Source organism: Sciurus vulgaris (genome assembly GCF_902686455.1).
Source record: "Sciurus vulgaris genome assembly, chromosome: 11".
In the NCBI taxonomy this organism is placed as follows: Eukaryota; Metazoa; Chordata; class Mammalia; order Rodentia; family Sciuridae; genus Sciurus; species Sciurus vulgaris.
In genome coordinates this window covers 73,006,536-73,031,121 of record NC_136472.1, presented here as the reverse complement: position 1 = coordinate 73,031,121, position 24,586 = coordinate 73,006,536, and the positions used below count along the sequence as shown (strand labels likewise).

At 50.9% G+C, this 24,586-nt stretch overlaps 1 protein-coding gene across 6 annotated transcripts in view; it reads left to right on the top strand.

Annotated features, from left to right (window-relative positions):
• GDPD5 (glycerophosphodiester phosphodiesterase domain containing 5) overlaps window positions 1-24,586 on the top strand; it is a 79,294-nt gene that overhangs the window by 14,873 nt on the left and 39,835 nt on the right. For 3 of the 6 annotated variants that reach the window (XR_013757788.1, XM_079104443.1, XM_079104444.1), the window contains exon 2: window positions 13,419-13,501. The gene's annotated coding sequence lies outside the window, so the exon portion shown is untranslated. Of the gene's footprint in view, window positions 1-4,149; window positions 4,275-5,253; window positions 5,334-13,418; window positions 13,502-24,586 lie in introns of those variants that run through there. The other 3 variants (XM_079104440.1, XM_079104441.1, XM_079104442.1) reach the window with 3 other exon arrangements.

The following is a 24,586-nucleotide window of genomic DNA, read 5'->3' as shown; positions in this document are numbered from 1 at the left end:
CCCTGGGGTCCTTACCTTCCCTCAGGCACTAGGAAAGACCACTATGCTGGGCATCCCTGAGTGTGAGTCCTCACTCTGCCATGCTAACCAGGTGACTTGGGTGAGTTCATAGTTCCCTTGTCCCCATAAAATGGAAGGAACACGTATAAACTCAGGGTTGTTGTGAGGTTCAGATGAGAAATAAACTATAAAACCCTATTGGGAAAAAAGCAGCAACTGATAGGTAGTCGGTGCATGGGGTGGGGTGGGGGCCTGGGGCAGATGCCCAGGGTGCTGGCCACAGGCTCGGGCAGCTGAGACTGGGTTTCCAGTCCTGGTGACTGCCAGGGTCTATGAGGACCACCAGAGTGGAGCCTCATTTGCTCTCCTTAATGGGACAGATGATTAATTGGCCTCTGACAAGCGTTCCCATGAGTGTCCCTTGTATTTGTCAGCATCAGCCCTTGTCAGGCTGTGTGTGTGCTTAGCTAGTCAGCTTTGGGCATGAGGCTGTGACCCACTGTCCCATTCTCTAATTCCTAGCTTGCCCCTTAGATGACCTCGAGGAGCAGTTGCTGGGTGGGGACTGAGGGAGCAGGAGAAGCCCTGCACTAGGAGCCCCAGTTCTGGGAAGGTGGAAAGGAAGAATCCAGAGAAAGACCAATGGTGGGGGCTCAGCTGAAGGATGAGGGCAATCAGTGTCCCCCAACCTGGGCACAATTCTGCTCTGCTCTGCCACCAATTCCCTATGTGTCTTTGAACATCTGACCTTCCTTCTCTGGTCCTGTTTTCCCATCTAAAAGAATTCCCAGGACCAATTCTGCAGCCAGAAGTGAAGCAGCATGAGAGGAGGAGTGGGTTATGAAGCAGCAGCCTGAGGTTTTCACCCAGCTCCTTGGATCTCTAGTCCATGACCTTGAATGGGTCACATAGCCACCCAGAGCTTGACAGACAGGGGTGTGCTGGCCCTGCTGGCATGGAGCAGACCCTGAATATGGAAGCCTTCCCCGGCAGTGCCTGGGGTAGTGGGCTGCAGGAGGACTTTGGCCTGCCCCTCTTCTCTCCCTGTTTATCCTGAAGTACCCAGAAGCTCCCCAGCAGACTGCGGGTTATGTGGAAAAAAGGGAGCATTGCTGACCTTAGTACTGAGTTCACTGGACTGCTCCCCTGCCTAGTGACCCCAGGGTTGGGAAGAGTTGGCTATCTTCTACCTCTTACGGGCAGGCTGGGGAAGTGAGGGGAGGGCTGGGGTGAGGTGCACCCACTAGAGCCCAGCATCTTGGAACCTTGGTCCTTTGGAACCATGGACTCTTTCTATTCCCAAATTGTGGAAGTAATAGATCATGGAACCTTATAATCTTGCCTCATTGAAATGAAGAGTTGGAAGTGACCTTGGGGTTCATTTGACTCGAATCTCTGTCCAGCCCAGGCAGCCTCTCTCCTGACCCCCTGAATATCATGGAGACCCTCCCATGGGTCACAAGGTTCTCCCTGCCCCTGACTAAACCCAGACCTCACCACTATAAATGGCTTCCTGGGCTGGTTAGTGTGGTGGGGCAGCTGGGAGGAAACTAGGCCCCTGCTCAGCTAAGAATAGAAGGCTTTGTGTGATTTAAGTAGCAACCCCATCACATCGGCCTCCTGCTGGGCCCCTGGGAGCTTATTAAGTGGGATCGGGGCCACCCTGGGTCCTCCTGGGTGGAAGGGTGGACGCCAGGCTTCCTGGGGATTTCACGTCTGGTCCCAGGGGATAATGATTTTTCCTTTTTCCATCAAGTATGGCTCGCCCTCCTCCTCCTCCCTGGGGCCGACTGGGGAGTGACTCCCATTGTCCTGGGGGAGAATCTCTTCTGGGACAAATTCAAACAAACAAACCTGCCTTTGAGCAGAACAAACAGATTGGTGAAAATGGTTTTGTGTGAAAGGAGAGAAATGATGATGGTGAGGACCATTATTGAGCGCCTACTGTGTGCCAGACCCTAGGCTCAGGGTTTGAGACTCGGGCCTCATTTAATCCTCCCTAGAGACTGCAGGGAGGGGTCCTTGTCCCTGTGGTGCAGAAGAGGATATGGGCCCAGATACTACTTGGCAGAACTGGGTTTAGAACCAAGAACTTTCCCATTCCATTCCATCCGGGGGAGAAATGGGATTTGTGAGAGTCAGGGGGAGGGGCGAGAGTCAGAATTCTTGGAGAGAGCCCTGAGCATGGAGGGTTTTGTCTCTGTGATGGCAGTGAATCATGTTTTTACCTTAGGTTAGAATCTTTTTCACTTTTGGCAGCATGGAGAAATAGCACTGGGTGGGGACAGGAATTGTGGCCCTGTCACAAACACAGCAGGTATGCCCATGTTTCTTGAGTTTGAATTAAATCAAACCCTTCTGGGTCTCAGAGTTCCCTTCTGTGAAGTGGGCAGAGGCTGCTTGGGGCAGATCACAAGGCCAAAGCCCCAGATTCCTGATTTTCTGACCAGGGAGTGTCCTGGTCCCTCCTGTCTGCACTCCCACCTCCCCTACCCTCAGAGGTTATTGCCAGTGTGAGAACTGAAGGGACACTAGGAATCCTAGGTCACCCTCTGGCTGTACACATGGGAAGACTGAGTCCCCAGAAAGACAGAGTGATCGGAAGTCATGCAATAAATGGGCCTGTGAGCATGTGTCGGTATTGAAGAAATCCCTCCTTCCTCTGAGCCAGTGCCTACTCCCTTTAGGAGCACTGCTTTTGAGATCTGGAGGGCTTAGGAGGGCAGGAGTCAGCTGATCCTGGCAGGGAGGCAGGGGCCAGAGACACAGGCCTCTGCCTATAGCACCCCCGGCCCATCTGTACTCACTCAGATCCTGCCCAACTCCACTGCTCCTTCTGCCCAAAGCTTCCCAAACCCTCCTCCCTAGTCCCCTTCTTAAGCTCCCCATTTATCCCAAGGGTGGGAGTATTTTAAAATTTTTATTTAATGTTAAAAACACATTACATAAAATTTATCATCTTAATCATTTTAAAGTGTACAGCTTGGTAGTGTTAACTATACTCACATTGTTGTACAGTGGATCTCTAGGGCTTTTATTTATTTATTTTTTTCTTTGCGATTTAGACCTCACACATGCTAGATAAGGGCTCTACCACTGAGCTACTCCCCAGCCCTGATCTCCAGAGCTTTTTCATCATGCAAAACTGAAACTCCCCCTCCCCCATCCCCTATTAGCCAACTTTCCACTTTCTGTTTCTGTGTGACCACTTTAGACACCTACAGTGTTTGTCTCTTCACAAATGGCTCATTTCACTTAGCTTAATGCCCTCTGGGTTCATCCATGTTACAACAAGTACCAGGTTTTCCTTCTCCTTTAAAGCAGAGTAGCATTCCCCTGTGTGGCTATACCATAGTTTGTCTGTCCATTCACCTGTTTATGGACACTTAGGTTATTTCCCTTTGGGCTATTGTGGCAAGAGTGGGAGTTTTGAGGTGGATGGGACTGGGTTGAACCCCATATCCAGCATTACCTTTGCTGTTAGTCTGAGTCTCTCCTCACTGGCTACCTGCTTTGTGGGGTGGCTGCAAGGAATAGCATCTGTGCCTGAAGAAAGACCTGGCATACAGCTAGCTCACAGTGACAGGATTCATTCCCATTACCTGCTTTCCTTCTAGGGATGAACCCCCTTTTGTCTGGCATTGCCCACATCTCACCTATACCCCTATCAGTGATGCCAGTGTTAATGCCTTGGGAGTCTTAGTATATTGACGCTGGAGAGCACTTGGGCCCAGAAAAGGGTAGGGTCTTGTCCAAGTTCATGCAGCTAGTCATTGGCCATGCCAGAATTAAACCCAGGTCTCCAGCCTGCCCCTACTCCCCAGGGTCCACAGACCTTGTCCTTAGGAGGATTGGCTCCCTTGGGTCTGTGTATAATCCTACAAGTATCAGGGCTGGGGGAGGCAGAGACAGGGCGATGAGCATCTCAGGAGAATCCCTACGGGGAGCAGAGGCCTGTGACACCAGCTGGCCTCTGCTGATCTCTGACATCCCCCAGGGCTGTGGACAGTGCTCACATGCGTGGTACAGGCTTGTCCAGGGTGCTGGACATGCACCTGGGTGCTTACTCTGCTTTTACTCATTCCTTCAGTCATTCATTTACTTATTCCTTCCTGTGGTCATTTCTTCAGCAACCACACCCTGAGGCCTGTTGTGGACGGGAAAACCAGCCAGACCTTGGAGACAGTGTGGCATAGCAGGGAAGAGTGGATTCTGGGACTGAACTGGTAGGGTTTGCATCCTGGCTCTGCCAGTTTCTACTTCTTTGACCTTAGGTAATGGTTTAACCTTTCTGTGCCTCACATTCTTCTTTAAAGTAGAGAGAGTGATGTTATTATCATCACATAACAAATCACCCTAAAACTTAGTAACTTTATATAAGAATAAACATCTCCTTATTTCAGTTTCTGTGGGTTAAAGATTTAAGACAGGCTCAGCAGTGGCTCTGGCTTGGGGTCTCACAGTTGGTATGAGCAGCGAGGACCTGGGCAGCTGGGATTGGTGGCCTGTCTTGCTTTCCCTGCAGTCTCAGGGCTACCTTTTCCCCTGAATGTGTTTGGGTTGGCTCTCATGGCATGGTGGCCTCCAAGCAGTGCCACATGGTGGCTGGGGTCTCCAGCAGGAACATCGCAGTGAAAGAGGTGACCTGGTCTCAGAAGTCTCATAGTGCCACTTCAGCCACTATTCTCAAATCCTCTTAGATTCGGGTGGTGGTAGGTAGACCCTACCTCTTTTGGGAAGGTGTCAGAGTTAGACTATAAGAAGGACATGGGGGATGGGAGTTGCTGCTGCAGATCTCTTTGGAAATATAATCTGCCACAGTCCTGAGGGCTATGTGAGTCAAAACAGGAAATGCCTAGAACAATGCCTAGGCATTGCATATAAGTGTTAGCTATATATAGCCAAGGGTGAATTCGACCATATGCAATTTGCTTATGGTACTGATTTTAAGATCTGAATGCCACTACCAAAGCCAATCTACAGAACAGCAGCATTTTCCATTTGGGTACTGAGGAATCTATAGGAGTTTACTAAGCAGAGAAAACTGGGAGGTCTTCTCTGCAGAAGGAATTAATTGTACAAAGGTGTGGAACTGGAGTGGAGTCCCTGGAGCAAGATAGAACTCCAAGTGGCGGGGTTCTCCTGAGGGGCAGGGGGAGACTAGAAAGGTGAGGAGGGAGCTGAGGCCAGGTGGGGAAAAGCTTTGCACACAGGGTTTGTACTTGATCCTGTAGGTTCCAGGGAGTTCTCGACTATTTCTTAGATGGAGGTATGAAGGAACGGGTGTGCCATCATGGGGAAGCCGCTTCTGATGTGGACTCAGCAGGACTTGGGTGGGTATGGACTTGGGAGTGGTAAGGAAAGGGCAGGCCTGATGGGGCTTACACTGGGAGTTTACCCCTGGTTGTTTGCCTCAGTTCTGAGTGTGCTATGCACACCCATCCCTGTCCAAAAGACTGAACACTGTGATTTTTCTCTGCTCAGATTGTCTTTGTTGTAGGAGAGGGTAATTGCCTAGGCAGGGGCCCTGGGGGAGCCTGGCAGCCAGCCCCAAGGCTGACAGCAGGCCCCAGGACACCCATGGCCTCCCCTTCTGCTCCCAGCCCTTTCACCCCTCATCCTCTCCCTCTTGTAGTCCTCTCCACTCTGGCTACACCAGAGGTCCACCCAGGGCTGTTGTTCCTCTCCTGGGCCCAGTTCTGCATCCAGGAGAGCCATCCCTGAGCCACAGACCTACCAGCCTGCACTCCTGGAGCTGGCAATTCCAAATAAGTCTGTGGCCCAAGTTCATGTTTCCAGGATGCTCAAGTCCCTTTTGGCCTGTCTCTGCACATCTGCAGGTACCTCTGTGAGCCTATGTGCTTGTGCCGCCTGTGTCTGTGACTGTGCTCTGTATGTTTTTATCTGTGTGTGTGTGTGTTGGGGGGGGGGTGTTTCTTTGGCTCTCTCTGGGCCCCATGTGATAGCTCCTTGTAAATGGCAAACCGGTTAGGAGCTTCTAAAAGCGGTTAAGTGCACCAGCCCCAGGAGGATCAGTGCAAGGACACAGTGCTGGCCCTGGGAGGCCAGAGGCTAGGAGAAGATCCAGACCTCACCAATGGGGCAAATCCAGCAGAAATATAAGTTCCCAGATTTGAGAGCTGTTGCCTGGGGCTGAGCTTGTGATGGATGCTGAGGGCCCAGGTCAGAATAAACAGCTGCCCCTACTTTCCAGAACCAGGCTGGGCATCAGATTTGCCACTGAAGGAATTCACTAGGAGGAATATGGACCTGGGGGGCTCTGTAGTGCACAGGAAGACAACTGAAGTCACCCTGACTCTGTGGAAGTCAGGGAAACTTCATACAGGAGGAGCCTGAGCCCAGACTCCAGGGACATTTGAGGAGAGACAGGGGAGAGAGGTGGGGAACAGGAGAAGGGCCTGGTGTCCCATGGAATTTGGGGGTTTGAGGAAGAGGGAGGTGGAGGGAGGTGTCCTTCCAGGTTGGAGGACAGGGATGATGGAGATGGGGGACAGGCTTAAGGGAAGGGAATGAGGTCCCACTTGGCCACTATAGGTGTGAGGTCCTGTGAGACATTCAGGGGGAGAGGTGGCTGAACCCATGGGAGTTGCTGACATGGCCCAAGGAGAGCATAGAGCAGGAGGAGGAAGCGGGGCATAGTGGCATGGTGTGGCAGCAGCGTTCAGCCTGGGCACAAAGGAGCTGGCAGGGGCTGGGGAGGCCGGAGGAGCAGGGAGAAAACCAGGCAACTGGTGTCAGGAAGCCAGGGAAGGAGAATGTTTCCAGAAGGAGGGCCAGGTCCAGTGTCAGTTGAGGACTGAAAAGTATCTGGCAGATTTTCCCACGTGCATGTTGTTGGTGACCTTGGTGGAAACAGAGTGGTGGGTTTAGCTCTCTGGGAAGGAGGAAGTGGAGAAAATGCTTTCATAAGTTCAGGAGGAAAGCAGTTTGGCTGGAGAGGAGTGGAGGGAGATGGACCAGGCGGGACTCCGGCCTGTTTATTGCTGACTGGGAGGTGGCCTGCGGGGAGCAGAGGAACTGCAGGAGGGAGGGAGGGAGAGGCATCCATAAACACTGGCCATGGCCCTCTGCAACAGGGTCTGCCATTCCTGGGGTGCACTCTCCCAGGAATAGTTGTGAGGGGGAGGAGGTGCCTGTGGTGGCAGCCCTCATCCTGCTCTGAATGCCGCACTGCCGGCTCCAAGACCCCTGTCCATCTTCAGGTCCACAAAGTGGCAGTCACCACACTGGAGCGTGGGGACGATCCTAGGAGCCCCGCAGACTCAGTGCATCCTCATAAACCCATTCAGGTCAGGAGTCAGCCTCCAGCTGGGTGGCCCAGTAGGTTGCTGCATGGACACTTCAAAGGAGAAAAGCCTGGGAAGTCAGAACATTGATTCCTAAGAGGCCACGCCCAACCCCACCTCTGGGCCCAGCTCCCAATTACAGGGGAGTTCTTCCTTCAGGTCTGGCCTCGGTCTTTCCTGCTGTGTGTTCCTCCTGGCAAGCTTGTTCAGCCCTATGCTGTGGAGCCAAGCCTATCAACCGGCCACTTGGAGCAGCAGCTCGTGTTTTTACAACTTGTTTTCATGAAGTTGGTTTCTAGTCTCCCTGCATTCCCAGAACGTCAGACCCGCCCCGATTCACAAGGACTGACCAAAACAGGGTCTGAGCCAGCAAGAGGAATCTGAAGTCTTAGTCATCTTCCTTGGATCTTCCACAGATTCTCCTCCTTTCCTTCTAGTTAAAAAAAAAAAAAAAAAATTTTAAAGAAGATAAATGACCAGGAGGAGACAGCCTTGGGGTAGAGGCTCAGATGATGCAGGTGGTAGACCAAGGGGTTGGGCTAGTGAGGAGAGGAGCCAGTGTATCTAGTGGACTTCAAGTTCAAGTTCTGTTGCCTGCCGGATGAGGGATCTTTAAGTCTCCATGTCTCAGTTTCCTCATCTTCATGATGGAAGAATGAATGGGTCCACTTCCAGGTGTCTGAGGTTGGTCTGATCAGCAGATCCTGAAGCAGGAGCTGTGTGAGTGATTTATTAGGAGGTTTTCCAGGAAAGACACTAAGGGAATAAGGGAATAGGAAAAGAAGAAAGCAGAAAAAGGAGGATTTCATGCCAACCCCACACAAGGAACTTCTGCTTAGCCTGGCAAAGGAGCTCTAGGGACAATGTCAGTCACACCTCAGGGTTGGCCCTTCAGTGGCAAGGATGCTGGGGCACTTATACCCCACCTCGTCAGTTACTGGTGAAGGGCCACCTTGGGGGCTGGCCATTACCTTGGTAAAGGGATTCAGCAGTCCAAGGGCAGCTGGACCCCGCCACAGCCGGGGGCTGGTTGTTGGAAGGGACCGCACAATCCCTTGTGCCCTGCCCCATGGTAAAAGGGTCTCAGGAGATGTGGGTGGAGCACACAGAGCTTCAGGGGATTAGTGCTGGATTATGTGAGATAAAGCTCGTAGGGTGCTGACTGCCCAGAACCTGGCACCAGTAAGTGGCAGCTCTTAGGAAGGGATGTGCCAGTGGGGGTGCCCAGGATTGTGAGGGCAGCAAAGACCAGCACCTCCCGAGAGCTGTGAATGCTCCTGCTGCTCCCCAGCCCCAGGTCTCCTCTTGCTCACCATCCAGAGGCAGAATCCCAGAGCTCCCCACAAGGTGGGAGAGGGGACAGGCTTACAGGCAGAGGTAGTCAGGGCCATGGGGATTCTGAACCAGGAGGAAATGGAGGGCCTTTGACCTCCTGAATCAAACTAGGCTGTTATTGCCAGCCCACCCCACTGTATCTTTTTCTGGACTTTTTCCCTAGAAGGTGTTCTGGGTCACTTGGGGGAACTCGTGTTGGTCAGCATGTCCCAGGAAAGAACAAACATGAGTTGTCCTTCCAGGCTGTTCTGACTAAATCCCAGAATCTGACGATGTAATTTTAACTGCTGATATTAGCCTGCCTGGGTTGATCCCTAACTCTTCCTCTCTTATTTTAGGGGGGCGGGTACTAGGGATTGAACCCAAGGGCGTCAACCACTGAGCCACATCCCCAGCCCTAGTTTGTATTTTATTTAGAGACAGGGTCTCACTGAGTTGCTTAGCACCTTGCATTGCTGAGGCTGGCTTTGATCTCAAGGTCCTCCTGTCTCAGCCTCCTGATCCACTGGGATTATAGGCATGTGCCACCACGCCTGGCTCTCTTCCTGTCTCTTGTGACAGATATCACAAGAGATGTCACCCATGACCTGGTCTCCCCACTCAGGCCCCTGAGGGTCTCTGTAGACCAGGAGAGATGTGGATTCTAGTCTAGATTCTATCAACTGCTAGGTGATCTGGGTTAAGTCATCTCCCTTCTCTGAGCCTCAGTGCCCTATGTTCCTAAGCAGAGTTGTAAAGTGCTCAACTAAAATCATGCAATTTCATGATGCTGGTCCCTGTGGGACAAAGCTGATGTCCAGAGAAGTCAGGTGATTTGCCTGTGACCACACAGCAAGCAAGGCAGAAGCGAGAGGGTGAGGACCTGCTCCCAGCCCAGTGGTTAGTTAAATGAGCACCATGACCTTTCTCAGCTCTGCTCTGGCCCCCAGCCCCGGCCCCTCTTTGCTTGGGTTAATTAAATCCCCCTACCACATCCCCAGCCCTTTTTTAAAATATTTTATTTAGAGATGGGTCTCACTAAGTTGCTGAGGGCCTCACTGAGTTGCTGAGGCTGGCCTTGAACTCACAATCCTCCTGCCTCAGCCTCCCAAGTGGCCGAAAATGACAAAGTATCAAGGATGTCTGAACTTAATTATTGCCCATCACTGCTTCGTTTGTTGATGGACTGGTGATGTTTAGATAGATACTAATACTTATAATTCATTTATTATTATCTTCATTTTAGCAAAATCACTAATTGTAAAGGTCAAGATTTTCATATTATTTGTGCTCTATTGATGGCAGTGACCTAAAGAACTAAATAAAAAATAAAATGCAATTGTATTTAAAAGTAGATAAAATTTGAGGGCCAAAAGTGGAGCTTAGCAGCAGAACACTTGCCTAATACACACAAAGCCCTGCACCAAAAAAAAAAAAAAAAAAAAAAAAAGTGTGGAATTGAAAATACATCTAGTCAAACATAAACACAGGAACATTTAATTTAAAAATTGTTCTTATTTTATAATATCTATTAAAATTAAAACACTATACATCAATTGACATCAGATTTTAAATAAAACTTAATGGAGATGAAGTACTAATTCAGAAATTTTCAAGGTTTTATAAAAATGAGACTATTCATAGTTGTAATGTTCAATGTTGATCTCATTGCCAATTTAGAGAATTAGTATCACATTTTATGTTATGCTGGAGTAATAGGAATTGTTAAACATTGTAAGAGATTCCTCAGTCACCACGTGCATTTTTGTGAATACCACACTAATTCATGAGTACTTTCAGAACCACAAAATGGAACAGGAAGGAATGCCAAAAAAAAAAAAAAAAAAAAAAGGATGCTCAGCATTACTGGAAAACTGATACTTGGTTATGCAAGAAGCTACTTCATGTTGCTGTCAGAGAGAAAGGAGTTGACAAGTTAATTTGTCTTCCCTCTGAATCATTTTGCCCCTCCGTGCCCCTGCCTGCATCTTCCCTCACCTTTGAGGCAGCATCCACCCCATCAGCAAATGACCTTCCTGGCATCTGGACAGAATCACCTTTTGTTCTTTAGGTTCAAGAAATGGAGAAGAGTTTGGCCGGGCCTGAGTGGTATCAGTCAGGGAAGCTAATGTTTAGGATTACAGGTCACGTGGATATGGCGTGACAGGGACCTCCTCTATGTGTTGTTTAGATTGTGTGTTTGTGACCTGTGGGGCTCAGAGTGGTGGCTCCTTTCCCCATGTAAGGGTGGTCCCAGGGCTGGGTCTTCTTGCCAATGAGGAACTCTCTATCATATAACTAACAACAGATAAAGGACAGAGCTGTGCTGCAGCTAGAGTAGAGGTGTCTTTGTTCAGATGTGCGTTTGTTCATTCCTGTGAAAAGCCTATGTCCACTTGCACCAATGTTCATCTCTTTGTAGAACGCAGGGCCACAGTAGGCTTCTAAGGCAGCCCATGATCCTACAGAGGTTCAGAGGAGGGCACTTATGCACCTGAGATCACACTACCAGGCCACAGCAGGAAAGCCCCCAGGCCGGGCGTCACAAAGCAGAGGGTGCATGCCAAGTTTGAGTTTCTGGTAAAATCTGAACAGGTATTGCTATGTCCCATCAGCTTCCCTTCCTTCTTCAACTTCTACTTCCTGTCCCAGGGTCCTAGGGCCATCCTGTGGGGGTGTTTCAGCTTAAAGGGCCACTTCCTGTTTGGGGCCAAGCACTTCCTTCAAGTGACTCACAGGCTCCCATTGGCCCTGTGCTGGGGAGTCAAGGCCCCAGCATGTCACCCTGTGACTAGACCCCAGCTAGGGGACCCTGAGACTAAACCCTGACCCCAGCTAGATGTAGAAGATGGAAAATGGAAGAGAGCTGTTGGACTGTTCTGTGTCACCAGCCTGTGGGCAGGGGCTCTCACAGGTGGGACTGATAGCAGAACTGGGACCCCTCAGGGAGACTCTGTGGTACTATCTCTTCCTTACAGAACAGTGAGGTGTGGCGGAAAGAGCACTGGGCCTGGAGTCGTCAACTTGGTTCTGACACCAACCCTGCTCTTCTCTGGACTTCAATGTCCATGTCTGTCTAATGAGTGTAGGGCTTGCTGGCTGTGACATTTCGTGCAGCTTGATGTGGTAGGGTTTACAATAAGACATTTGGGTTTGAGCCAGGCCTGGTGGCACACAGCTACTCAGGAGGCTGAGGCATGAGGAGCCCAAGTTCAAGGACAGCTCTGGAAATGTAGGGAGACACTGTCTTAACTTAAGAAATCAAAAGGGCTGGGGAGGTAGCTCAGCAGAACATCCCTGGGTTCAATCTCTAGTACAAAAGCAGAGAGAGGGAGAGAGATTGATTTGGGTTTGAACTCTAACTCCACCACCTTGTGAGGTCTGCCCACCTCTAAGAATCCCTGCCTTAAAATTTAAGTAATAATAATCACTTTAAGTGTTTCACATGTTAGCTAATTTAATCCCCACATCAGCCTCATGGAGTACATTTATTATTACTGTTTTGTACATAAGGAGATTGATGCACAGAGAGGTTAAGTAACTTGCTCAAGGTCACACCATAAAAACCAAGATTCTAACTTGGGCCATGTGACCCCAGAATCATGCTCTTAATAATGTCCTTGCTGCTCAAATTGTGGTCTTACGGACCTGCAGAATTCGCATCACCTGGGAGCATGGCAGAAATGGAGAATCTCAGGTCCCAGCCTGGAACTACTGAGTCAGACTGCAGCTTCCCAAGATCCCCAGGGTGATTTGTGTGCACACTGAAGTTTGAGAAGCCCTAGTCGATTTATATTCTCCGGTCACTTAGGCCTTAGGATCATTGTGGGAAATAAAGGAAACAAGTGTGTTTTGTAAATGAAGTGCTGGGATTCCAGACACGGTGAGAAACCTGGGCACTGGAGGTGCAGAGGCGGGGCTGGGGTGCTTGGGGTCTGTCTAAGCTGTTTCTGAGCCCAACTTTGTGTGCCTGGTGTGAAGCTAAGTCTGCTATGTACGTCTTGCTTCCAGGGTCTAAATGGGTTGGGGAGAGTTCTCATGTTGACACAGGCCCTGGGCTGGACACTAGGCCTGATACACCACGGCCCTGGGTCCCAGCCTTAACTCTGCCTCTGCTTCTCTGGGTGACATAGGCAGACCTTGGGCCTGCCAGTTTCAGTGTCCCCAAATAGGCAAAGTAACAGCACCTCTGCAGCCTGCAGTGCTGACCCCAAGCCCCCTCCCCTCCCCTATCTTCCCCATGTCCTGTGACTACCATCTCTCCTCCCAGTTCCTGGGCAGGGGGCTGCCCTGCTGGCTGTGGGAGCCTGGGATGGGGGAGGTGGTGCATGAGTCACTCAGGCACATAATTGCGGTGCCCCAGATCCCGCCTCCGGCCCACCGGCCCTCCCTCCTTCGGCCGCTTTGGAAGAACAGCTGGTCTGGCAGCTACCTCAGAGAATCAGGTCCCTGGCAGCAGGAAAGGGCCTCTGCCCCCAGGGGGGCTGGACTTTGGGTCCTGTTTCTGTGGGCCTGAAGAGGGGCACAGGTGGTTTGAGAAGCATGTTGTCCGGATTTGGGGTTGGTCTGGTTTGTGGGCAGCATGTGTGGAAGTAGGATTTCATGCCCCAGGTCCCATGGGCTGGAACTGGATCAGTCACCAGATTCCTGGCTTTCCCAGGGCAGGGACCAGGGTAACCCCATACCCAGCACAGGGTGGGCCCAGGCTGGGGGCTTATTAAAGGCAGGGTGTAGAGGGTAGAAAGCAGGGCAGGGTGATGAAGGATCTCACTGCATTTGTCCCCTTGTCCCCCTCAGGTGTTCCAGTGAAGTAACATCACCACCTCCGTGGACAGGACACCCTCAGGAGCTCAGCTAGCAGCCACTGGTACATCTTTCAGGTAAAGAAAAAAGAAAGGAAGGAAAAAGAGAGGAAAGGAGGTAGAAACTGGTTGCAGAGAGTGACCCTCGGCTTCTATGTGATGTCTGCCTCTTGCGTGGGAAAGAACAGTTTATGGAAAAAAGGCAGGAGGAGTGGAAACTATTGACCCATTTGATAAGAACCGCAGCTCTGGGTGGAGTTGTCTCTTGCTTAGGACAATGTATGTGTGCCAGGTACTTGGTTAAAGGCCTTTCAGTACTAGTTCATTTAATCCTTACCATAGCTCACAGGGTTGGTGTCATGATCCCAAGAGGAAACTGAGGCAGAGAGGTGTTAAAAAGCTTGCTCGGTTAGGTAAGTGGGAGATCTGGGTCCCCAGCAGATGGTCTGTTCAAACCCCTGTGATTCACTGCCTTGCTGGAGTCAAGTGGTAACTAAATTTCTTTGACCTCCAATTTGGGGTTTAATGGGCTCCTAATTCTAGGGAAGATTTGTGTTTTAAGAGAAAATTTAAATTTAATTTAGAACCCTAAAGATAACAGTGCTTCAGCCAAAGGAATGAACGGTGAATGGTAGGTAGCACTGGAGGCCTCAAGTCATGGAGTTGGCTTGAACCTTTGAGGCAGGTTGGTTAGTTCCTAGGACATACTTCCTCAGCATTTGAGCAAGATCAGTTTTCTTTGGTCACCAAAGAAAGGAGTCATTTGAAAGAGGTGAAGAAAAGTTTAGGTGCTCAGTTCTGAGATGTGCCTAGAAGCAGAGAGACTTCTGCTTTTTGCAGAATACTGTGAAAAAGAGAGATGTTAATGACTGGGATAAAATTAGGATCCTGTGTTAAACCTGTGGTCATTTTCACTAGATCTGGTACAGAAATGTACAGATATCAGAGGTTTAAGAGAAATTTGTGGGGGAAACGTACCTGAGACTTTTTTTTTTTAGTAACCTAATTTTTTTCCTGTAAATTGGAAAAAGCCTAATTATTATTCAAAAGCAGACCACAGACCAGGCTCAGAGTGGCTCTGCAGTCGTGTGGTTTGTAAGACTCTGATTAGTTCCTTTTTTCCTTCCTTTGCACATTTCACCAGATTTTCCGTCAAGTACGTAGGCACCTCCTTGGTGTCAGGCCCAATGCAGGGGACACAGGCCCCCTACACAGCAACTTCTCCAGCTGGAAGTGGATGGGAGTGGGGGGTATCTTTTGTCACCATCACTGGGCACAGAGCAGCAGACACTACGGGTCTTCAGAAAAGCTTGACCACATAGATCAGGAGCCTCAGCCTGGAGGAGCTCTGAGCCTGGGGGGCAGGGCAGCCATGGGTGCAGATGCTTACCAAGCACAGGCTGCGAGCATTCTCAAGAGCTCCACCAGATGATGAGCGTGCAGTGGGAGGAGGCCCTGAACCTCTGGGGGGAAATCAGACTAAGCCTTGCACAGGGTCCATTAGTTCAGAGGGATGAGATTTGATTGGGGTAGGGGAGGGCTCTGCTGGCAGCTTGCCTGGCCTGAACACTGGCATGGAGGTGGGAGAGCTGGGTAGCCTGGTGTCCTTGGAGCACAGAGGTAGGAGGAGGGGAATGGGAGGTGAGGCTGGAGAGGTAGGTGTCAGGGGAAGGAGGCGAAAGGATTGCTTAGATGGTAAGACTTCCATCCCTGGGCCTGCTTGGGAAGCCTGTTTATTTAACAACTCTGCTAGTTTACATAAGTAAATAAAATAAATCACTGACCCCATTCTTACAGAGGTAAATACCAGGCAGAGACAAATCTGCCCTGATGCAAGGCCCTGCTAGACTCAGCTTTCTCCTCCCCCACCCCATGCAGGTAGCCCCCCTTCTCTTGGGCTCAGGGAGAAGCATCAGAAAAAGCCACCTCAGGCCCTGTGACTTAATCACTGGGCTCCTGGGAAAGGCCCCTGGAATCAACCTGAGGGCTAGAGGATGGTGAGTCTCCTCCCCAGGCCCAGAGGCTCAGCCATGGGGCTCAGCCATGAGGCCTTAGGCGTGTCTGCTGGCCCTGCCTGTGCCAGGGAGAACCTGTAAGTGCCAGTGGGGGAGGGGGAGGAGCAGGATACCTTCCTACAATCCTGGTGGCTTAGAGGGAACCACGAGGTCCTACGGAATCACGAGGTCCTGTGGAGACTCACTGGGAGTACACAAGCCTCTGGCTTTGCTGGGAGGCTGGGACCACCACTGGTTGCTGCACAGGGGTCTCTGCAGGGGAGGGGAGGCTAGAGAGAATGGCTCCAGGATTTTGTTCATGCTGACATTTTATGGTTTAATAGTCCTAAGACCCCAATTGGATTATTCCGGGATTTCTCGAAAGTACACATCTTGGGTGAGGTAATTCTGAAACTGGTTTGGGGTGCTTGAGAGTTTGAACTCCGAGTTGCTCAGCTCTGCTCTCTGTGAGGTCAGGTCATTCTTGATGACTACTCACCCTAAGCTGACTGGAGAAAGAGAGGTCTGAACCTGGTCTCTGTCCAGGTGTGTCCCACACTTGCAGGTCTGTCCCCAAGGGTCTTACCTAAGGGAGAGGCTCAGCAGACACCTGGTCCTCAACCTGGTGCTGGGTGAGTCCTCCTCCAAAACCCTCTACCTCCTTGTCTGTGAAGTGGGGATCTTGGTGATGGCCTGGGAGTTGTAACACTTCAATGAGGTGACATCTGTGGAAGCTCTTTGTAAACTGTAAGGCACTGTGCCTGTGCCTGTGACGGTAGCCACTGTTGCTACAATGAAGTTGTCTCCCTGCAAGGAAGAGAGGTTCACATCTGAGTGCGGTGAATCCCTCAGCTCCAGCTGAGGTGGGAGGCTTCTGAAATTCACAGTGAGGGAGCAACAGAGCCAGAGGGACAGGACAGATGGTCCCCTGAAGGGGGAGTTTCAAGGAGGACACTGCCCCTTCCTGGGAGAGCAGGGAGCATTTCCTAGGGAGGCCAGCCAGGAGGGTGGGAGAACTGGAGAGCCCACTGCTCTGTGCCATGCAGGGGGACGACCTGGTCTGCTTTGGCTTCCAGCCCTTCTCCCCAGAGAAAGAACAGTCAGGGTCTCTTGGGACAGAAGTGTTGGGTAAATAGGAGGCCTTGGCATCATTGTGTAGAAGATGCATAATGACCCTAATTATGGCACGATTGATTCTCAGAGAGCTCTGGCTCTCAGCCCACAGAGTAACTTTTCCCCAAACAGTGAGCAGGTGTGATAAGGGCGGTTCCCACCTGGACTTTTCCTCTCTCTGAGACCTTCCACCCTTAGACCTGATCCTCCTTCACTCCTCCCTGTCTCCCCCTTCCCCACCCCCACTGCAACTGCTTCTGATACTTAATCTTCCTTCCTCTCCTAGGTCTGGCTGCTTTCTCTGCCAATTTCATTAGAATCTAGGGTTTTCTCTGAGGCACAGAGAGGTGGAAGAACTTACCTAAAGTCACACAGTGAGAGGGTGACAGCCTAGATGTCTGATTGGAGCCATCAAATGAAGCTGGCAATGGGAACATATGAAGTCTCTAAGCTGTGGGCCTGGGATTGGTTGGCCCCACAGTTCTCTGGGTGGACTTTTTAATAAGCCCCACGGAATGGAGAGTCCCAGAGTCAATGCTATCCCCCAACCTCCAGCCCTGGTGCTGGGGCCAAAGATTTGTTTTAGAGGTTTGGGTTGTGTTTTGGAAAATGGCCTGGTTGGTGAGCTGTTTGGAGATGTTTTGCTGCCCCTGGCCCCTGTAGCACCACTGCATGAAGCCCAGATGGGACCTAACTTGGTGGCCAGAGGTGGGGATCCTGCTCCTGGAGCCCTGATCACTCCCTCTTGGCCTTTGAGGCTTATTCTGTGCGTCCCTGTACCTGGTGTGCACTCCCTCTCCCCTTGGTGCTCTAGTTCCTTCCTTCCATCTGAATTCTGCTTAGCTCCTACCCCCTCCAGAAGCCCCCCCACACAGGCCAGTGCTCAGCCCAAGGATGCTCAGAGTTCTGGGGTCCAGAGGAGGCCTGAACAGTCAGGGAAGACGTCCAGGAGAGGGGCTCCTTGCCTTGAGGTGAGGGGGGTTGCCAGGCCTTGAGGACAAGCACAGGGGCTCCCACTGGCACACGGGGTGGGAACAAGGGATGGAGGAACAGTGAGGAGGGCAAAGAGGGGCCCTAGCCATGCTCCAAGGTGTGCTCCCAGAGCTCTGTGTGAAGAGGTCTCGGTGGCCCTGAGCCTTTCATACTTGGGGGTTGCTCTGGGTGAAGTTTGTGTCATTACTGAGTGTGTTTATCCAGGGCACCTTGGTCACTACCAAAGATAGCAGGGGCCCTTGGGTGTGGCAGAGCCCAGCTGGGGGCCCAGACTGATCAGGCAGCTAACCTTGCTGTGCCCTCTGGCAGCTCTCATCAAGCTCTGAACTGGGCCCCAGGAGGGCGATTCACTGCCAGGACTACCAGTGATTTTATCCTAGGAACAGAGGGGCCCTTCCCCAGCTGGAGCAGGAAGGACTGTAGGACATGTCCTTCTCTCCTTGAACACTCTCGCCTTTGCTTGCTCCTGGGGGTGAGGAGAGAGCCAGTGACTAAGGGGTTTTAGAAACTGGGTGCTAGAAAGGCCCTTGGAGATCACTGGAGGTGTTCAAGGCCCCATATGTGGGAAAGCAAAGGCCCAGGGCTTTGTAGGTTACCAGTCTGCAGGTCAACGCAGCCTGTCGGGGCTAAGTTCAGCCTCAGACCTTTAGACCTGGGACTGGACTGGGGTTGAGGCCCCAATGAGGACAGCCAAGGCCAAGCAAGGAGAAGGGAGGATTTCCTCTGCTTGCTAACCTCCTCCCCTCCTCCCCACCGGGGCCCTGGCAGGCTGCAGGAGAAGGCCAGGCCTCCACCTCCCCCAGCCCTGGCACCCCGCAGGGGTTTTTCCTCTTTCCTCCTGGGTTCCTGGCCTCACTCCCTGCCTGAACGTCCCCACCGCCAACCAAAACACTAAGCTCTGCCCTCTGAGGTGCAGTTCACTGTTCCACAGATGCTGCAGCTGGAAGATGCAGGAGGGGATGGAAATGTGGATAGACCTCCCTCTGCTGGTGCCATGAGAAGTCTGCCCTCCAGAGCCACTGGCCCTGGGTTCAAATCTTCCCTTCTCCCTGATTAGCCCTTCAGCCTCAGGCAGATTACTTAACTTCTTGCATGCTTGTGTGTGTGTGTGTGTGTAAGCGGAGGGGAGCATGTTTAATTAATAGACTTTTTGGTTTATAGAAAAGTTCATTGGGAAGTACAGAGTTCCCAAGCACCCTCCTCCCCTCCCCCCAACTCTCCCCTGTTCTTCACATTTTGTATCAATGTGTACACTTGCTACAATTGATACTGTTAACTTCATTACTAACTGAAGCCCATGGTTTACATTAGGGCTCTCTTTTGTGTGCACATTCCCTGGGGTTTGACAGATGTGTGAGGATACCTATTCTGGGTCATATAGAATACCTTAACTGCCCTAAAACCCCAGCTCAACCTATCTCTCCCTCCCTCCCCTTGAGCCCCTGGCAACCCCTGATCTTCTTGCTGCCTCTGTGGTGTTGCCTTTTCTAGAATGTCATATAGTTAGAATCACACAGTATGTGGCCTTTTTAGATTGGCTTTTGTCACTCAGCAATATGCTTCCAAGTTTCCTCTGTGTCTTTTTGGGATTTGAGAGCTCATTTCTTTTTATCCTGGAATAACACTGCATTGTGTGGATGTGCCAGTTCATTCATCTATTTGCTCAAACCCTTATTTTTGATCTGTAGCACAGGGCCATGGCCCTGCACTTGGAAAGGTTGTCATCAGGAGGAAACACACAAGCAGTGCTCAGCTCGATGCCCAGCAAGCCCCCAGTGCCCTGGGTCCCCACCACACACCCAGTGAGCGAGTGACAGTACAGGAGCTGTAATCATTGTGACTGACAGTAATGACACTGTGCGAATGCTGGTTCCACCATTTCTGGAACACTTATTGAGTGCTTAAAATCTGCTAAAAACTGGGAACGCAGTGAATGTCCTTGTACTAGTCAAGGGTTTGGGCTGCAAACAACAGAAAGAATTCAGAGTAATTTAAGCAGAAGATTTCCTTGGAAGGGAACAGAGCAGTTCCCAGAATCTGAGACCCTGGAGGTGCCAACCTGGTGAGGAATGAAGGGGGCCCAACTATAGCCCAGGACCCCAGGCCATCGTCCTTTCTGGTGTAGCTGCCACTAGCCTGTAGCACCTTCACACTAGAGCAGATAGTCTTACGGTGACTATCTGCTTCCAGGACTTCCAGACCTGAGCACTTAAACAGTTTTACCCAGATAAAATCCACATACCATACAACTCATCTATTTGAAGTGCACAATTCAGTGAGTTTTAGTGTATTCGAAGAGTTACACAACTGTTCCCACTCTCTAATACAGAACATTTTCATCACTCTAAAAAGAAAGTGCCATATCCCTGTTATCAGCCACCCCCGCCCCCGTTCCTCACTCACACTCCCAGCCCGGCACTCACTAATCTACTTTCTGTCTGTATTTGCCTATTCTGGACTTTACTTAAAAGTGGAATCATGTAATTTTAGCCCTTTATAATTGACGTAGCGTGTTTTCAAGATTCCTTCAAGTTGTTCAGCTTCATCAGATTTGATTGTAGACTCGGGCATTTTCACGCGCCACCTTGAGGCTCAGAGAGAGCTGGTGGCCTGTCCAGGGGAGACCAGGTAGAACCCAAGCCCTCACCCCTGGCCTGAAACTCTGTCCACTCTCAGGAAAAACAGTAGGCAGCATGGTCTGGGAAAGTAAGGGCCTCACAGCCTGTCAGCCATGGGAAGGAGGAGGAGCTGGGATATAGTTTAGGTACATTCTGGGAGGTCAGGACAGCAGAGGATCCTGGAAGTGGGGGCTCAGCCTCAACATCCTGCTTCAGCTCCATGTGGGCATTGGCTGCATCTCAGGCATGACTCTGGAAGGTCTTTCCCTGTGCAAACAAGAGGCCATGGAAGCTCAGGGCAGGGGCCAGGAATTCAGACAGAAAACAGGACTTTGGGCTGGGGAGGGGCTTTCTTTTGTCCCAGAGCCAGCAGGAGCTATTGGCAAGGGATTTCTCAGGAACTTGGCTGGTATCAGCAGTCCTGGGAGGTGGCTTCGAGAGATCTATTGATGCCAAGTAATGTCATTAGCCTGACAGGAAGGGGAGGGGTGTTGATGGGCTGGGGGTGGGAGGGGAGAGTGCTGACTCTGAGAACATGTCTGAGTGTCTACTCTCCAGTGTTTGAACTACACATCTGTTAGCTGAATTTCTGGATCTTCCCCTGAAGCATAGTCTAGGGAGCCCTTAGTGTCTCTTCTTCTTGCTTCCCTGTGCCCGTCCCAGGGGTCATGGGGATAATCGGACCATCCCATGGAGGAGACAGGCATGTCAATTGTGTGTATGTGGTGTGCCCAGGTTAAGTAGGGGACATGTAGGGGTATGGGAGTCCAGGGGGCTCCAACCAAGCTGGGACTCAGGGGAGGTTCCCCAGAGGAGAAGACATCTGAGCTGAGACTTAAAGGATCAGGAAGAGTTAACCAGACAAGGGACTGAAAGTTCTAGAGAGGCCAGGTAGGAGAAGGGGCAGGAGCCAGATCCTGGTCATGTGACTGGTGAACAAGTTCACTCTGGATTCAGCAAGGAGGTCATAATAGAGGGACAGGGCCCATTCCAGGGACACCAGGGGAAAGAAGAGGCCTAAACCAGGGGAGTGGCTGAGGATGGCGAGAAGAAGGCCTGGAGGGTGTTAGAAGCAGGCTGGGGATGGGAAGGAGGTCAGTGTGCAGAGTGAGTCCACAGCAGCCTGGTGTCACCCCCTGGAAACTACCAGGAGCCACTGGCTGTCTCTACCAGAGGCAGAGACTGGTGGCCTTGGCAGGGTCTGATAACTGAAGCCATGGGAGTAGACGAGATGTCCCTGCTGGGAGAACACACAGGGGACAGAAGGGGTTTGCCTCCCAGGGGAGCTCCAACAGTGTGGACAGGACGCACACCCACCTGGGGGAGCGGAGAGTTGTCTGCCAGGATGTGCTGAGTCCAGAGCCGAGGTGAGCCATGTGCTCTTCCACTTCCCTCTTTTCCAGATGGGAGGTGGAATTTCCATTCCCAGGTGGGTTGCAAGGAGGCGACTGGGGAGGGGCAGCAGAGGACACATGGGCATCAGGCCCAGGGTCAGGGATCCTGGGAGAGGCCTGGGAAGGCAGGGGCCTGGTGGTGGGTTCCTGCTCCCAGAATGCCCACTTGCTGAGCTTTGGTCACTGCTGTGCTACCCCACTCGGGCACCTTTCTGCCCATCCAGCAAAGCCACGGCAAAGGCAGTTGTCCCTTTTACAGATTCAGAAGATAAGGCCCAAGGAAAAGCCCTGAGCAGCCCCACCACAGGTCAAGTGGGTGGCCAAAGAAGGATGAATCCAGGCTTCTTTCTCCATTCTCCTGCCTGGGGAGGTGGGGCAGACAGGGCAGCAGATATGACAGTAGAGGCTCTAATCTTGGGGTATACAGCCTGAGACTGGGCTCCCTGGCTATGGACGCTGGCCCTCTCTGGAAGGCCAGAAATGTGGAAACACAAATGTAGGCACATGAAGGTCTCCAAATCTTCAGGGATATAGGGAAGCTGATTTCACTTTTCCCAGTACCAGTCCCCACTCTGGCCTCCCTAACCCTATGGGAGCCATGAAGCTAAGCCAAGTGCCCTAGCATCCCTACCCCATACTGCCCCCCAGGCTCTGGGCTCAGCTTGGCTCAGGGAAGGCCCCACAGCTGCACTATATTCCACATGCCTCTCCAGGAGCCACTGGGACAGAGGCTGCACCAGACAATTCCCAGCAATTGGGAGGCTCATGGTCATTCAGTATTCCCAACAAGCCTCCGATGCATCATCCCCTGGGACCAGAGGCTAAAGTTAGCATTGATGGTGGGGTTGGGGGAGGGAGTAGGAGATAGGCAGAGGCCCTGGCGAGGCCCAGAGAAGAAGCAGTGAGTGGGCCCAAAGCCCGGTGTTCCCCAATGGGGCACTCCGGCTGCAGGTGCTTGGAGAGTAGCATCTTAGGAGCTCTTCTTACAGGCTCAGCTCTGCCCTTCCTCAGGAAGCAGGCCCTGATGTTCCTGCATGTGGCAAGTGTCCACAGTCCCCCACTCCTCCCCATCACATGCTGCCGCCTGTGGCACTTACAACACTGGCCCAGAAGCAGTGGAGCCCTTCCCTCCGAAGGGCCAGACAGTAAGTATTTTGGGCTTTGCAGGCCATATGGTCTCTGTGGCAACAACTCAACTCTGCAGTTACAGTTAAAGCAGGCACAGACAATACATAAATGACTGAGTATGGCTGTGTCCAATAAAGCTTTATTTATGGACACCAAAATTTGACTTTCATCTAATTTTCATGTCTTACAAGATATTCTTATTGTGATTTTGTTCCCCAACCATTTAAAAATGTAGAAAACACTCTTAGCTTTTGAGCTATACCAAATAAGGCAGCAGGTGGGGTTTGGTGGCCTCCCGGGTTAGTTTGCCAACCCTGGGCTTAATGAAAGGCCCTTGCACCAAGACTGCCTGAGTGTGAATTCTGGCTCTGCTATGTGACCTTTGGTAAGTAGCTACATCTTTCTGTGCTTCAGATTTCTCTTCTGTAAAATGGGGATGGTAATGATAATACTTTGGGAATATAAACTGTTGGGACCACTGTGAAGAATAGTTTGGCACATCCTCAAAATGTTAAATGTAAGCCAGGCACACAGATGCACATCTATAATCCCAGCAATGCAGGAGGCTGAGGCAGGAGGATTTTAAGTTCAAGGCCAGCCTCAGCAGCTTAGACCCTATCTCAAAAATTTAAAAATGCACTGGGAATGTAGCTCAGTGGTAAAACACCCCTGGGTTCATTCCCCAGTACAAAAATAATAATAATAATAAAGTTAAACCTAAGAGTTACCTTCAACCAGCTAATCTATCCCAAAGTAATCAAGAGAAATGAGAACGTATATGCACACAAAAACAGATTCATAGTTCTGTTATTCATAGCAACCAAAAAGCTGTGACAAACCAAACTGTCCATCTACTGATGAAAAGAATAACAAAATGTGGAATATCCATACAGTTGAATATTATTCTGCTATAAAAAGGAACGGTGTTCTGACCTGTGCAACAGGATGAACCTTGAAAACATCAAAGGAAGTAAGCAACACACGGAAGGTCACATGTTAAATCTCCAGAATAGGCAAGTCCTTGGAGACAGAAAGTGGTTGTGGGACCCAAAGGCGAGCTAGGATAAGTGGGGAACCTGATTGCTAATGGGTATGGGGCTTTATTGTGATGATGAAAGTGTTTTGGAGTTAGGCGGTGAATGGTTGTGCAATTTTGTGACTATAGTAAAAACTGGAGATAATGAACATAGACTTGGACAATGTGAAAGGGTGAATTTTATAGCATGTGAATTATGTCTCAATAAACAGTGATGATACTTCCTTCCGAAGGCTGCCAGTAGCTCTTAACACATGGCAAGCACCTGGAACAGTACCTGACTGTTCCAGGGCCTAGGACAGGGCCTGGATCGGAACATATAGTTTTGAGTTCTGGAGTCTCACAGACCAGGGGTTGAGTTCCTCATTGCAAAATGTAATTGTCAATAATAAATACCTCATGATAATTGAGGCTTGGGATGAGGTGCCTCAAGCCAATTTCACCTTGTTACACTTGACCAACACTGGTCCCAGAAAGCCAAGACCCCTGCGGGTATCTCCAGGGTGCCAAGCAGCCTGGGGCAGTAGCATTTTAGCCCTCAAGATACCTGCCATTGTTGGGCGTGGTGGCACACATGTAATCCCAGCTGCTCTGGAGGCTGAGGCAGGAGGATCATGAGTTCAAAGCCAGCCTCAGAAACTTAGTGAGGCCCTAAGCTACTTAGTGAGACCCTGTCTCTAAATAAAGTACAAAAAAAGGGCTGGGGATGTGGCTCAGTGGTTACGTGAGCCTGGTTCAATCCCCAGGACAAAAAACCAAAAAACAAAGATAACTATTGCTCCACCAACCTCCCACAGGCTGGGGCCCCTGCGCCTGGAGAAGGAACACTTTGGGGCACTGGAGCAGATTCCTAGATCCACCATTCCCAGCCTTGTGACTGCAGGCCA